The sequence below is a fragment of the Mustelus asterias genome, chromosome 17, assembly GCF_964213995.1.
Source record: "Mustelus asterias chromosome 17, sMusAst1.hap1.1, whole genome shotgun sequence".
NCBI classification, from domain to species: domain Eukaryota; kingdom Metazoa; phylum Chordata; class Chondrichthyes; order Carcharhiniformes; family Triakidae; genus Mustelus; species Mustelus asterias.
The window spans coordinates 39,230,008-39,243,276 of NC_135817.1; positions in this window are offsets into that span (position 1 = coordinate 39,230,008).

Below are 13,269 nucleotides of genomic sequence, written 5' to 3' on the forward strand. Positions count from 1 at the left end.
CCAGGATTTGCGTATGCGCAAGGAATGCATGCGCAGCTCCCAGAGCTGGCAAACAGTCGCAGTAAGAAGTTTAACAACACCAGGTTAAAGTCCAACAGGTTTATTTGGTAGCAAAAGCCACAAGTTTTCGGAGCCTTAAGCTCCTTCTTCAGGTGAGTGGGAAGTCTGTTCACAAACAGGGCATATAAAGACACAAACTCAGTTTACAAAATAATGGTTGGAACGCGAATACTTACAGCTAATCAAGTCTTAAAGGTACAAACAGTGTGAGTGGAGGGAGCATTAAGACAGGTTAAAGAGATGTGTATTGTCTCCAGACAGGACAGCCAGTGAGACTCTGCAAGTCCAGGCAAGCTGTGGGGATTACAGATAGTGTGACATGAACCCAATATCCCGGTTGAGGCTGTCCTCATGTGTGCAGAACTTGGCTATCAGTTTCGGCTCAGCGACTCTGCGCCGTCGTGTGTCGTGAAGGCCGCCTTGGAGAACGCTTACCCGAATATCAGAGGCCAAATGCCCATGACCGCTGAAGTGCTCCCCAAAAGGAAGAGAACACTCCTGCCTGGTGATTGTCGAGCGGTGTTCATTCATCCGTTGTTGCAGCATCTGCATGGTTTCCCCAATGTACCATGCCTCGGGACATCCTTTCCTGCAGCGTATCAGGTAAACAACATTGGCAGAGTTGCAAGAGTATGTACCGTGTACCTGGTGGATGGTGTTCTCACGTGAGATGATGGCATCCGTGTCGATGATCCGGCACGTCTTGCAGAGGTTGCTGTGGCAGAGTTGTGTGGTGGCGTGGTCACTGTTCTCCTGAAGGCTGGGTAGTTTGCTGCAGACAATGGTCTGTTTGAGGTTGTGCGGTTGTTTGAAGACAAGAAGTGGGGGTGTGGGGATGGCCTTGGCGAGATGTTCGTCTTCATCAATGACATGTTGAAGGCTCCGGAGGAGATGCCGTAGCTTCTCCGCTCTGGGGAAGTACTGGACGACGAAGGGTACTCTGTCCACCGTGTCCCGTGTTTGTCTTCTGAGGAGGTCGGTGCGGTTTTTCGCTGTGGCGCGTCGGAACTGTCGATCGATGAGTCGAGCGCCACATCCTGTTCTTATGAGGGCATCTTTCAGCGTCTGGAGGTGTCTGTTGCGATCCTCCTCACCTGAGCAGATCCTGTGTATACGGAGGGCTTGTCCGTAGGGGATGGCTTCTTTAACGTGTTTAGGGTGGAAGCTGGAGAAGTGGAGGATTGTGAGGTTATCCGTGGGCTTGCGGTACAGTGAGGTGCTGAGGTGACCGTCCTTAATGGAGATGCGTGTGTCCAAGAATGCAACCGATTCCGGAGAGTAGTCCATGGTGAGTCTGATGGTGGGATGGAACTTGTTGATGTCATCATATAGTTGTTTCAGTGATTGCTCACCATGAGTCGAAAGGAAGAAAATGTCATCGATGTATCTTGTGTATAGCATCGTTTGAAGGTCCTGTGCGGTGAAGAAGTCTTGTTCGAACCTGTGCATGAAGATGTTGGCACATTGAGGTGTGAATTTGGTCCCCATGGCTGTTCCGTGTGTCTGAATGAAGAACTGGTTGTTGAAGGTGAAGACATTGTGGTCCAGGATGAAGCGGATGAGTTCTAAAATTGCATCTGGAAACTGGCAGTTGTCGGCGCTGAGTACTGAGGCCGTTGCAGCAATGCCATCATCGTGGGGGATGCTGGTGTAGAGTGCCGAGACATCCATTGTGACGAGGAGTGCTCCTGGTTCAACTGCTCCATGTGTGTTGAGTTTCTGTTGGAAGTCCGTAGTGTCACGACAAAAGCTGGGAGTTCTTTGTACAATGGGTTTCAGGATACCCTCGACATAGCCAGAGAGGTTCTCGCACAGGGTCCTATTGCCCCATACAATGGGGCGGACAGGTGTGTTTGCCTTGTGTATCTTCGGGAGGCAGTAGAGATCTCCAACGCGGGGAGTACATGGGATGAGAGCACGGAGGGTGCTCTGAAGGTCTTGATCAGAGTGTTGAGTTGACGGGTGTGTTCTTTGGTCGGATCTGCGGGTAACTGTCTGTAGTGTTCCTCGTTGTTTAGTTGTCGGTACACTTCTTTGCAGTAATCCGTTCTGTTCAGTATGACGATTGCCCCTCCTTTGTCTGCTGGTTTGATGACAATGTTGCGGTTGGTCTTGAGAGCGCGGATGGCGTTGCGTTGTGCTTGGGTGATGTTCGGGGCTGTCTTGTGAGTGCGGCTGATGAATTTGGTGTTGATGCACCTCCTGATGGCTTGGGCATACATGTCAAGTCGAGGGCAGCGGCCTTCCGGAGGAGTCCAAGTCGATTCTTTCCTCTTCGGTTGCTGCACTGCGGATCTCTCTGTCGGTTGTTCCGGTTCATTGGCTGTCTCATTGTGTTCGCTGTTGTCCTCTTGGGGTTTGTGGAAGAACTCCCGCAGCCTCATTCGCCTGATGAATTCCTCTGTGTCTGCTGTGAGACTGATGGGGTCTGTTTTGGTGGTGGGGCAGAAATTAAGCCCTCGGCTGAGAACTTCGATTTCATCTGGTTGAAGTGTGTAGTCCGACAAGTTGACAATGGACTTCCCTGCAGTGGTACTGTTTTCTACTGTGGTACCAGGGGATGCTTGGTTGCTGCTTGTGGTGAGGCCGAGTTTCTCAAGTTTCCTGTTCTTGGTGTGCATGTAGATGGTGTAGTTCCTTTGTCTCGTCTGCTTGGCAAAGTTTCGCAGCTGGTCTGAGTCCTGAGCGCAACAGTCGCAGGCCAGATCACGCTGGAAACCGGCGGGAAGGCAGGTAAGTAATTTGAATCTGTTTTTAATATGATTTAAATGTAGTTTGAATGTAATTATCGGGAACTTACCAGTCCCGATTGAATCTCCCACCCCGCTAAGAATACTTCATTCCAGTGGGGTTCAGACGAGCTCCCCGCGTTTGGGGAACTAGTGAGAGACCCTGCCGGAATGAAGGGGGGACAATCAGGGCTAACCCAGCGGGTTGGGCGTCAGGGGGTTGGTGCCCCTGGGCATGGGCACCCTGGCAGTGCCAGCCTGTGCCTCTGGCACTGCCCAAGTGGCAAAGTGCCCATGCCCAGGGGGAACCTTGGCACTGCCTGAAGGGGGCCTATTGTGGGCGAGGCCCAGGGTAATCGGTGGGGGTGGGGGATCACGCTGCCATTCTGCATGGCGATCAGTGTGGGATGGAGGGAGGCCAGCGATTGGGGCGGGCTGGGAGGGTGTGGTCTGCCGGGGGGGGCCTGCACCCCGGGGGGAGTCTGACCCGGGGGTCAGCAGTGGGGGGCGGGTCTGCCAGGGTGAGGGGGGTGGGGGAATCACCACTGCTGGGGGGCGGGTGGTGGGCTGGACATCTGGGCACTTCAGGGCAGGGAGGGGGTCAGGGCTGGCCCGGGAAATTTTGTGGGGGCCGCAATTGGGCTGTGGGTGGGGCTGAAAGGGCAGCACTGCGGGGATCCCAGGCTGGCCAGCGATCCAGCTGGTCAGCAAATGGGGAGACTGACAGATCGGGGCCACTGCGCATGCGCAGAGTTGCAGAACTGTCAAACTCTGGCCCCGCCCCCCCCCCAGGTTTTTAATGAGATTCACGACTGGGACCTCTGCAGCGCACAGAGTGCAGAGATTCAGGTGAGAAGCTAAACTGACAAAACAGTCGGGATCTAGAACAATTTTCCCGCCAACTCAGTGCTTTTGGGAGAATCGCAGCCAAGGTGGAGGAGCGTGCAGAAGGCACTGGAGTGCAACTTTAAGTAGCAGCACTGGCCCTAGAAGGCTGGCTGCGGTCTTGGGCAAAAGCAGTTTGGGCTGGGCAAGGGCACTGACGGAGTGACAGTGGTGGGAGGATGAAAGAACAACAGGTTTGTGCGAAATGGAGCCATCTCCGGGATGGTGCTTCCCAATTGGAAAGACTGGACTGCTTTTAGTGTTACTGTTAAACACTAACCCACAGCCATGATAACAGCAAGCTGACTTTGCGGTTTGAACTTCCACTGCCACACTCAGACATTGGGTAGCTGCTACCTGTACTGCAATGGAAGGTGAGAGATACTGCATTGCGTTTAGGTGCACAAGTGTGTGAATAGAATAAAACAAAAAAAACCTGGAAATACTCAGCAGGCCAGGCATCATCTGTGGAGTGAGAAACAGAGGAATGCTGATGGGTATGTTCAGAAACTGACCTGCTGAATTTTTCCAGCATTTTCTGTTTTCATTTTGGATTCCCAGCATCTGCAGCATTTTGCTTTTGTATTAGTGTGTGAATGAAGTTGGCCATCACTTCCATGCTGAAAAGGATGGGCTCCAAGCTCTGTGCAAAGTGTTGTGCTGGACTCTTCCATTCAAGGCTGCATTTGAGCAAATGTGGCACCGAGGAGCCTCAGCAAAACTGGAGTCAATGGGAATCAGTGGGAAAACTCTGCTGGTTGGAATCATATCTGATCAGTCACCTCAGCTCCAGGACATCACTGCAGGAGCCCCTCAGGGTAGTATCCTAGACCCAACCAACTTCACCTACTTCATCACTGAACTTCCTTTCATCACCAGGCCAGAAGTGAGATGTTTGCACAACATTCAGCACCATTCACAACTCCTCAGATACTGAAGCAGTCCATGTCAAAGTGCAGCAAGATCTGGACAATATTCAAGTTTGGGCTGACTAGTGGCAAATAACATTCGCACTGCATAAGTGCCAAACAATGACCATCTCCAATGAGAGAGAATCTAGCCATTGCCATTCAATGGCATTACCATCACTGAATCCCCCACTATCAATATCCTGGGGTTACCATTGTTTAGAAACTGAACCGGACAAACGAGATAAATTCTGTGGCTACAAGAGCAAGTCAAAGATGAGGAATCCTCTGGAAGGTAATTTACACCCTGACTCCACAAAGCCTGTCAACCATCTACAAGGCACAAGTCAGGAATGTAATGGAATACTCTCCACTTGCCTGGATGTCTACAACTCGAACAGCTCTCAAGAAACTCAATACCATCCAGGGCAAATGAACCAACTTGATTGGCACCCAATCTACAAACATTCACTCCTTCCATCACCAACACACAGCGGCAGCCGTGTGTACCATCTACAAGATGCACTGCAAGAACTCACTAAAGCTCCTTGGACAGTACATTCCAAACCCATGACCACTATCATAGAAGGACAAGGGCAGCAGATACATGGGAAAATCACCACCTGGAAAATCTCCAGTCACTCACCATCCTGACTTGGAAATGTATCGCCGCCATTCCTTCACTGTCGCCTGATCAAAATCCTGGAACCACCCCCCCTCCCCAATTGCATTGAGAACTACAGCGGTTCAAGAAAGCAGCTTGCCACTACCATCTCAAGAGCAATTAGGGATGGGAAATAAATGCTGGACTAGCTAGCGAAGCCCATATCCCTTGAATGAATAGAATAAATCTTTGACTAAAAGCTTTCGAGCAGGCATCCCATGCACCCATCAGTTTCTGAACATACCCATCAGAATTCTTCTGTAGGCTATATCATTTAGAGATCATCAGGTGAGTCCTCTACAGCAGAACCTGTGATGTCTTATCCCTCCACTGAGACATCTAAAAACTTTTGATCGAGCTTGCTTTTTTCCATACTCTATCATTCTTTAGTATTTCCCAGGCCAGTTCCACTTTCTGCACAACTGCCAGTGCCTGATCCAGCTACAATGCACCTTTTAAACAATTCAGGCTGGATTATAACTTATGCAGTACAAACCTGAGTCCCCTGCTGATGCATGCAGACATTGAACAGCATGGCAAGTGCTGGCTGCATGCAGCAATCATTCAAATAAACAGTTGACATGTTGCCTGCGCTACATTGTGAATCCTGATCTGTATCTCTGTTTGTTGGGGTCTATCCAATTTAGCCTCCAATGTATCGGATGAAAGATGCCGTTCAGGAGGTGGTGAGCTTGAGCAGCTCCAGAGGTTATTTCCCTTATTTTGGCAGCTTTTTCAAAGAAGACAACAGCCTCTGGGGAAATCAGCAGATGGATCAATGCAGCTGTTGGAGTTTTACAGACCTCTGGCATGATATGCTCAGCAAGATTCTTAACAAGCTGATAAAACAAGGTTCTGCAACGTTTCTAATACTTATGCAAAATTGAGACAATGGTGCAGATTTTGCTGGAGATATGTATCATTTTAAAGACAAATCCACAGTAGTAGGGCCTGTTGTACGCTGCAAAATCCCCAGGATATATGGTGGAAATGTTTTATGAGGTTACATGAGCCACCACATCATTTACAGGGAGTTTTGCACAGCTCTGCTGTTGTGTTTGCTGAAGGAGCATTTAAGGAAATTATCATCACCACTACCCCCATTAAAATCAATGCCGATACAGTATCACCTAGAGTGGATGCAATTGTGTGAGCATAATTTTCCTGCTCTGTGCAGTGAACAGTATAACACGTTAGTGCTGTAACATGCTCCCTCACAGTCCCTCACAGAGAAACCTAAACTCTGTTCCCCAGATGCCAACTAATACACTGTCTGCAAACTGTAATATATGATTTATTTGTCTTTTTTGTGATACTACACTACTGGAATCTATACTAAGTGGATCATAGAAACATAAAAACTAGAAGCTGGAATAGGCCATTCGGCCCTTCAAACCTGCTCCGCCATTCATTATAATCATAGCTGATCATCAAATTCAATATTCTGATCCTGCCTTCCCCCATATCCTTTGATCCTTTTAGCTCCAAGAGCTATAACCAATTCTTCTTGAAATCAGACAAAATTTTGACCTCAACTACTTTCTGTGGTAATGAATTCCACAGATTCACTCCTCTCTGGGTGAAGAAATTTCTCCTGACCTCAGTCCTAAAAGGTTTACCCCTTATCCTCAAACTATGAGTCCTAGTTCTGCACTCTCCCACAATCGGGAACATTCTTTCTGAATCTACCCTATCTAACCCTGTTAGAATTTTATAAGTTTCTATGAGATCCCCTCTCACTCTTTTAAACTCCAGTGAACATAATCCTAGCCAACTTAGCCTCTCCTCATATGACAGACCTGCCATCCCAGGAATCAGCCTGGTAAACCTTCACTGTACTGCCTCTATAGCAAGGACATCCTTCCTCAGATAAGGACACCAAAACTACACACAATACTTCAGGTCTGGCCTCACTAATGCCCTATACAAGTGCAGTAAAACACCCCTGTTCCTCTCCTCAATGCTCTTGCTATGAAGGCCAACATACCATTTGCCTTCTTTATTGCCTGCTGTACCTGTGTGCTTACTTTCAGTGACTGATGGACGAGGACACCAAGGCCTCGCTGAGTATCCACGTCCAATTTGAATTTACACCCATTCAAATAATAATCTACCTTCCTATTATTGCTACCAAATTGGTTGACCTCACATTTATCCACATCATACATGTGCGTACATTACCACAGAAGTGGTGTAAATCCAGGTAAGAGTAAAGAAACAATGAAATTATAATGCTCTTACTTGATAATTGTGCGTTCTGCTGATTGTGGTAGAACTCTAGATGCTTCAGAGATGTAGTGCAGGTCACTTAATGAACCGAACAAACATCTGTTTTAATGTTTTGAGATAAGGAAACTTTCCTTTAACATTGTACTAAACAGGGGAAAAAAGATTGGCCAACCAGGATAGTGGAGCTCTGTACTTGTATCCAATGCGATGTGCTTTGATTGCTAAATTCACTGACATCCGCAGCCAAAGGATTGCATCTTTTGGGATGTGGGTGATACATATCAATGGTCTTTCCCAGGAATGTGCAATCTGTTTTCCAAAGTATGTTGAAGCACATGGGATTCAGGCCATATAGTTTGCCCAATGATCTCCAATAGCTGGGATACGAATCTAAGCTATTCTCATTCAGTAGTCTTCTGGACTTTGCTTGAGTTCCTTAGAATAGAAAAATATCAGTGATTTATTGAAATTAGCCAGTTTATTTCCTCCCTTTCCATCTTACCTTCCCATAAAATGTCAGAGCTCCTTAGTTCAGCTGTTTCTACCTGAGATCAATGGGGCGTTGTGGTGAACCATAGATGGTTACCACTATGGGTACTGAACCATAGATGGTTATCACTATGGGTACTTGTACATATGTTACTCTTGTTACTGTTGGGGTTAGGGTTGGGGTGTTCCACCTGTTGGTATTATTCTGTGGTACACTCCGGTTGGCTCCGCCTTCCTATAAGAGTATAAAGGTCACTGCACTTCCTAGTGACCCTTTAGTCTGGGATTGTATTGTTAAGCAGTATGCTCTATTCTTGTTGCTAATAAAAGCCTTTATTTCTTGGGTACGATCCAGCCTCCCGAGTGAATTAATCGCGCATCAGGCATTTAATGCATTTTCACCAGCAACTTTGAAATTGACGTCAGTGCAAATAAATAAAGGGTACATTTCTGACTACTACAAGCAGCTTTCCATTTTAAATGTAGAGGTCTTTAGTGGCGACAACAGTGCCTAATTTCCTGAATGAATGTGAGTTTTCACACTGCTTCCACTTAGAGCAGAGAACAATGGCACAGCTGACGTGGCAGAGGAGAGATCTTTTGGTTTAACGAACCCTGTAATGAAATTAGCAGAATTATTGAATCTTCACAAACGGATGCTAGTTCTTAAGATATTTAAGAACCGGGAGGACATTGTTGCCACTTAATAGCACAATGCAGGAAGTGCCTTCTGAAATGAATTGTACCTGTTGGTAATAAGGTAGAATAACCAGGAGGGAAGTTTTCACATTTTCTCAGAGTTAAAGGAACAACTGAGTCTGTAATCACTTCAGAACATTAGGGACTGCAGTAGGCCATTCTAGCAGTTTCACGGATAACATGTGCCTCACTATCAGCTATTCAATTTTGTTATTCTTGGAAAGGGTGGTTAAAACCCAAGTAATAAAATATTTCAATGTCAAAGCGCTCATTCATTCAATAGATCCTTGATGTATCAGCTGGATTTTAAATAGTTTAAAATACAGATCATGCAACTTATGAATTATAGGCCATGATGGTATTTGTTTGCAGTTACTGTACTGGATTTGTGCCTGATACCAGTATATTAACAACACTTTTGATTGTATACCAATACATGTGACAATAATACATCAAATCATGTATGTTAAAAATGTAAATCTTTTTAGCCTTTTGGAGGTTTAGTATATTTATTGCAGTGCTTTAGCTATCACATCTTGTTTACACAATGCTTCATTCCCCTTTGTTAGTCACTTTAGATTTTGCATTTATGACTAACAGCAATGTAAGCGAAGTAACTCTGACAACTTATGAACACCCCTTTTTTGCCGAGTACTCCTGATTCACTGCTGTGTTTGCTGTATTGTTCTATTGGAAAACTAAAAAATAAGAAGCATCTGATCAAGATCAAGGGCGGCACGGTGGCACAGTGGTTAGCGCTGCTGCCTCACAGTGCCAGGGTCCCGGCTTCGATTCCGGCTTCAGTCACTGTCTGTGTGGAGTTTGCACACTCTCCCCGTGTCTGTGTGGGTTTCCTTTGGATGCTTCCACGTCCAAAGATGTGCGGGTTAGGTTGATTGGCCATACTAAATTTCCACTTAGTGTCAGGGAGATTAGCAGGGTAAATACATGGGGTTGCGGGGATGGTGCCTGGATAGGATTGTTGTCAGTGCAGACTCGATGTGCCAAATGGCCCCCTTCTGCACTGTAGGGATTCTATAATTCTATCTATTCTATGATCAGGTAGCAAGGTTTACAGTGTATATCACCAGTCTCACAGTTACAGGAAATCTGGGCCAATGACTGCTAACTTGAGATAAATATCCGTGACAAAATTAATAACAATTACTTTATTCAACAATCAAAAGCAACAGAAGATTTAAATCACACTAAACCTTCATGGCTCTTGCAACAGTTGAGATTACGCACCGCATGATCTGTAATCAAGCAACTATCATTAACATCAGGGCTGTCAATTGTCTACATTGATAAAAACACATCTGCTTTTTGACAGATGAATGGTTCGCAGATCAGTTCTTGATTGCCCCGGGAAGCAACATCACAGCAGATCAGAAACAATGGCTTGAGCCATTAAAGATGAAGCAACAACAAGTTAATTTCTATCATGAAACTCAATATGGCGCGATGAATTGAGATTTCATTGCTGTATAGAGGCAGACTCAATTCATGACATGGATGCATAGGCATTCCTTAAAATCTCACACTTACAAAAATTTAAGATCATTTTGATTCTAAGTGCTGGGCGGACTTGAAACTGGGAGTGATTCAGTTCCGACTTTTAGATTCGTTCTCAAGCACCCCCATACGCATTCTGCCTGAAAAAATATCAGCAATTTCAGATCGCATTCAGAAGCCTGTGGTGGGGCTTCACGCACCCGAAACTTTGCAGTTCCGACCGGCGCCTCCAACTGTGCATGCGCAGAAAAGAAAAATGATAGAATAACGCTCCCCTGCCACATTCCTCCCAGGCTGAATAATGCCTCCCCCGGCCCCCACAGACATTGCCCCACCCCCCACAACATTACTGACCCCCTTATCCCCCCACCCCCCCTGCAACACAGACCGATCGCGGCCCCCACCCCCCTACCGATCTCAGGCAGCGTGGCAGTGGAGTCCTCTTCCCCCCCACAGACCTCAGGCAGAGAGATCCCCCCTCCCCCCTCCACCCTACAGATATTAGGCAGAGTGATCCCCCTTCCCCCCACCCCGGCCCCTCCCGCACAAGGCCCCCATCTCCTCCAGACTCCGATGGTTGTGTGACATCTCCCTCCCTTTCGCCTGTCCCCAATCATTGAGTCACTGATCCACCCCCACCACCGCCCCCCCCCCCCCCCACACCACCCACCCGCCCACACACACATCAGCACACCTGCAAGAGCTCACTTACCTTCCCCTCAAAGCTAACAAGCAAACTGCATGTAACTTGCTGGAATGCCCTGCCAAACTGCTTGCAGCTGATCTGCCCTAACGTGGGGCAGCCCCATAAAACACTAAAGGATGGATAGGCAGGCAGTACAGGACAATGCGCGCATGACCAATCCCCCATTTTTCTGAGGGCAATCTGGGAAGGCTACTAGATGCAGCAGAGGTGAGCCAGGACATCCTCTTCCCCCCAGGAGGACGCAGACCCAGGGGGGCTGATGGCAGTGCGGCCTGGGAGGCAGTCGCCACCTCGGTCAGTGCCAGGGCACTTGTTCCCTGAACCAAGAAGCAGTCCCGCAAAAAAATCAATGACCTTATCCGGGCAGCAAGGGTGAGTGCTTAACCCCATCTAGCATCTTCCCCAAATTCTCCTCCAGATCCTCCTATCCCCAGCACCCTGCATGCTTCCAGCTCCTGACCCCCAAGCACCTCCTTCCTATCCCCCCCACAAGAGCCCTACTATGCTTGCTCTCTAAGGACCACCACCTGATACTCTGCGGGAGTCACACCACCATTTCTTTCATGACTCCATCTGTCTCCACAGGAGAAGGCCAACCATAACAGCAGAGAGAGGGTGAAGACAGGGGGTGGTGGGCCAGACCTCTGTGAAGAGGTCTGGCCCACCTTTGAGAAGAGGGCGCTGGAGCTCTGAAGGGAAGGGGAGATGCAGGCTGTCAGCGACAGCATGGTTGTGCTGCAGACAGGAAGTGAGCACCTGTCATTCCTCCACTCTCTTTGAGGCAACTTCTCGGGGGCACGAGTTTCGGGTGCGAGGGGCAAGGTTTAAAGGAGATATATGCGGCATGTTTATTTGCACAGAGAGTGTAGTGGGTGCCTGGAACTCGCTGCCGGGGGAGATTGTGGGGGCAGATTCCATAGTGACCTTTAAGGGGCATCTTTTATGTGAATGGGATGGGTAGGAGGTTACAAATCGGATGGGCAGCCTGGTCGCTGCAGGCTTGGAGGGTCAAAGGGCCTGTTCCTGTGATGTAATTTTCTTGGTGCTTTGTTCTATGTTCAATGGAGGAATGTGAATCATGTGTTTTTCATCCCGGATTCCTCTCCCTCCCTTGCACTTAACCTTGTGTCCTTGTGTTGCAGGGACAGATCCGGATGCCCCAGGGCTTTCTGGACTACAGGCCCGTGCTGCAGCTCCCACCCATCCTGTTCAGGACAGCTCGGACGAGTCCTCGGAGGATATGGCTGACGGGACCTCTGAGGGTGGCATCTTTTTGGTGTCAGTTTCCACCTTGCAGTACTCCATCTCAGATACTGGGTCCAGTTAGTGGTGAGGCTTCTGGGCCACTCTCTGGTGAGCATGACCCACCTGCTAATGTACATTGGGTGGAGGACGGAACATTCGAGGCCTCTGCCATGCGGGGGCCTGCCGGAGGTGAGGACTCAGCTGGCCCCAGGCTACATGCTGGGCCTCTGATATTACTTCTCCCTCAGCTGCTGGAGATGCAGCAACAGAGCCAGCGAATGCAGGAGGGGCTGACGGCCACACTGGACCAACTGCGAGGCTGTTGGGAGGAGTCTCAAAGCTTTCAGGTGGACCTGTTATTACCTGTGCTGCGTGGTTCCCAGGCTAACACGGCAAGGTTCGCGTCTGCAGTAGAAAGACTAGGGCAGGGGATCCTCACCATTAGTGGCAGGATCCAAGTGATGGCCGAGTCACAGCAGGCCACAGCTGAGGAACTGAACAGGCTTCTCGAGATTCTGCGGCCCATGGCTGAGAGGCTCGAGAGCTTGCAGGAGACCCAGTGGGACTGCGCTGAGATACAGCGGGCTACGGCAGCAGCCCTTGAAAATGTGGCCCAGAGTCATGACTGAGGGGTTGCCGAGTGTGGCCCAGTCTCACAGGGCTCTTGCTGTGGCCATTGACAGGTAGCCCCCGACTCAGGTGGCCATCGCAGAGGGCTCGACTGCCATGGATAGGACACAGGTGGTCCTCCGGGACTGGCAGGGCCAGGTGACCCAGAGCTTCTGTAACTCACTGCAGAAGCACTGCCGTCCCATGGAGTGACCCAGGGGAGCATAGGAACCCCAAGGGAGAAGGAAGGGCTTGAGCCCATGCTGGGGCCTTCCAGCCAGGAGACTGTGGCTGTGGCTACACCTTCTGATTCCCCCTTCCTGACACCGGGGCATCTCAGGGGCAGCAGGATAAAGAAGGTGCAATGGAAATGTCCCAGACACCTGGAAGCCGGCCAAGGCCCTCAAGGTTCAGCTCCTTCAGAGGGCACCCGCCACGCGCATTACAGGCAACAGGGCGAGGTAGGCAGCTGGCACCCTCCACCTCCAATGTACATTCTGGGGAGTCACTGAGATGTAGTGGTCGGCCACG